Genomic DNA, 3,688 nt, shown 5'->3' on the forward strand with positions numbered 1-3,688 from the left:
GTTAAATATATGTTTTACAAGTACAATAATTATTTAATAAAAAAGTACTTGATCTAATTTAATGAGTTTTTTTTTTTGCAATATCTGCTACTGCAAGTATATAGGTTATCAATAAAACTTCAGTTACTCCCTGACGTAACACAGTTGCACATAAAAAATAGGAAGATTCACAAACATAAATTTATTGACACTGATTTAAAACCATTGTTTTACATTTTGAGTAGTTGCAGTATTTATTATTTGTAAAGTTTGAAGTGTCTGTTTATTTTATCTGTCCGCGGAGTGTATTACAGTCCAGAGTATGTTCCCAGTCGCCATGTTTGTCTGTCTGCATGATTCGTTCTTGTTGCGGCTGATTTCAACCAGATTTATTATTGTTAAAATATTAATGGATATATGAGATGTAAATTTGTCCTTAAAAACTTATTGTAAATTTTGTATTCTTTCTTAAATAGATGTGTTCCATTCTAGCAGGCCTAGTATGGTTTCAAATGTTACTGAGCTATTTAAGATCAAATGTTTTACCAAGCTAATGATCGTCACTACCTCACCACCTCATAGTGTTAAGTGAAGGAAGTTCTCTGGTAGCTTTCCTCGAGTGGGAGACAGTCCTATATATTGTTTGCTTCTAATTAAGTGAATAAATCTACAGCTTAGGCTATGATTAACCAGATCATGGGATTGTTACAATGATAAAAGCCTTGGTCTCCAAAACAGAAGTCCCGAGCACTAATTAATATACCAGTCACACAATGATCTCCATAGTTGTTGCTAATTCTAAATAGAAATGTAGGCCTATATATTAATTAATAACTAATACTAATATTAAATAGTTAAAAAATACAGTATATTCATTTGATTACTAAAAATTGTTTTTTTGAATTCGAGACAATCAATAATTTGTATCATCTAAGGCTCAATGGTGTAAGAGAAAAAGTTTTGATAGTTTTTCAGGCCTCGTAATGTGATAGTGATGTTTCTGCGGGTTTCCCACCCGGGGCTATTCCAAGACTTTATCCTCTCCAGGCTTAAATAGGAAATCTTCCCGCAAATAGCCATATAATAATTTATTATAGAAGTAATTTAATCTCTTGATGAACTTTCATTATCAAATCTATTTGTTTGTAATGGTGTGATGATGTTCAGAGCTGTCATAGAATGTCCTGCTAGAATGGAGCTCTGTGATAGATCAGCTTGGGTCGGCCCCAATGGCCAGCTTGTATCACACTATGTATGTTTGTCTTCACTTTCAGTTTATTGTAAATATTAGCGATGTAATATTTTTTTAAAAAACAAAGAAAATAACAATATGTTGCATAATGATGATTGTAATTTTTCTTAGGATTTTATTTAGCTGACGACGAGTAGTGTTGACAATTATCTAGAATAAAGTTGATCAATTGAAACACTAAACAGATGTATGATTCTACCTCGCCTCTACAAAGAAGTTTTGGTAATGATTCTATCAAGAAGTTTGTTATTTTGTTACATAATAACCAAGTGATTGATTAAAAATTGATCCTCTCTTCCCTTGAAATGTTTCTGTGGTGATTCTACCTTAAAAACCTAGAACTGCCAATCGGTCATTTTATGGCCGATCGTGGTCTTTTGTGAAATGCCATCCGTCAGAAAATTTAGTATTTTTTGTAGGGTTAGCGTAGTTGAATTCTTGTTTTCTTTGTCTGCTGACTTTAAAGTTCAAGGTCAGCTGAAGAGTCATTTACATTTTATAAAATAAAAATAAAACTTAAAATTTTAATGGAGAATATACTAAAACAACACTTATTTTTTAAAAGTAGAAAATAGTTCTTTTAATGAAATTTAAATATCATTTATGGTTATTTTTATGGCCCATGAGAAATATATGTATATATATATAGTATGCCAATTTTGTGTACAAACTATAAATAAATAGGTCAAAAATTTAGGGAAGGTTAATCATAATACAGTACACTCTGCTTTTTGCTGAAACAAATTATATACAATATAGTCCTATAACTTTTTTAAAAATAATATTTTTTCAAATTTTTTAACTCAACTTTAAAATTCAAAGTCAGCTGATGAGTCAATTCAGAAAAAATAAATAACAATATTTATTTCCAAAAAGTAGGTAAGATTTAATATGAAATGTATAGGATGTCCATAAAAAACGTTTCAGGACTTTGGGAAATGAATCCTCATACGAAAAGTAAGAAAAAAGTGTTTGCGAAGGTATGTCCGAAAATGCATATTTACCCAGTTATCCGCCATTTTGTTTTTTATTCAAAAATATTTTTTATCTGTTAAGTTTTTCATTTGATAATTATGAAATTCGGTAACCAGGTTATCATACACAAGACCTATAATATAAAAAATAATAAAGTTGTTCCAATTGTAAATTTCAAAATGGCGGCCAATTGAATTTTTCTAACTTAAATAACTCAAAAACGGCTAATTCTATGAAAAAAAGTCAAGAATACTTTTTTTGCATTTTCAATTCCCTATCAAACGATACCAAGATCAAAAAGATCGGACAAAAAATTACTGAAATATAAAGTTTTTTGTGTAAAAATAAGGCAAAATTTAGGGTTCCCCCGACTAACTTTGCCTTATTTTTACACAAAAAACGTTATATTTCAGTTATTTTTCTGTCCAATCTCTTTGATCTTGGTATTGTTTGATAGGGAATTAAAAATGCTAAAAAACGTATTCTTGACATTTTTCATAGATTAGCCGTTTTTTTAGTTATTAAAGTCCTGAACTCTTTATCTTTTATCCTAATTGGATATTGTCAAACAAACCTTGTTTAGTTTATCCTTGAGCCTGACATATTTGTGTAAATAAATTTACTTCACCAAGCCAATTTCAGTAGATTGGTTATACTGTAGATTGGTTATTCTCTGGAAGTTATACCAGACAATAACTATTCATAGAGAATATTTTTAATTTTAAAAATCAGAAAATGCATTAAAATGGGGTCTGGCACCTTAAAGGTGGGTCCCTAGATCTAATTTAATACAAGTTGATTAAAAGCACATTCTCATCATACAATAAAATTTTCTCTAGCTTTTAACTACCATAAGACTAAATTCACTCTGTGGTATAAGAAACCTATATTCACAAGTGGGATACCTTATCCGTCTTTTATACCCTATCATACCCTAGTTCTTTAACACCATGCCTTCCTCACCACAAAAAGAGGTTTACATGCTTTTCTCTACGTGACCATGTCTATTGCAAGATTGTTTTGCTCAAGGACAATACAGAATTTCTGATTTCTCCTGGTTCCACAGGAGAGTTTGAACCCTTGCAGTCACTTGTTAGGATTTCTAATTATACTAATGAAGTCTATATTAAAATACCACTCTGGTGTCTAGAACATCTTTGGTACTTCAGTATTAAACGGAGGCCACATTTTGTCAGCGCGCTGCGGCGGTTATGTTAGGTTGGGTTATCGTAAATATTATGTGTGTAGGACTTTCCTCGCTTCGTTATGAATCGAACGATACTTTCTATTATGATAACCCAACCTAACATAACCGCCGCAGCGCGCTGACGAAATGTGGCCTCCGTTTAATACTGAAGTACCACATCTTTAAACTTGACCCACAGAGGGGCACAATTTATACCTTCTCATATCAAAACTTTCAGTTTTGTTTGGAGTTTATAAGTACAAAAAAATAGTATTCAAATGGGCATGTGCAACAAA

This window comes from Macrosteles quadrilineatus, unplaced genomic scaffold (genome assembly GCF_028750875.1).
Source record: "Macrosteles quadrilineatus isolate MER2022 unplaced genomic scaffold, UCM_ALF_1.0 Scaffold_2__2_contigs__length_208266976, whole genome shotgun sequence".
NCBI classification, from domain to species: domain Eukaryota; kingdom Metazoa; phylum Arthropoda; class Insecta; order Hemiptera; family Cicadellidae; genus Macrosteles; species Macrosteles quadrilineatus.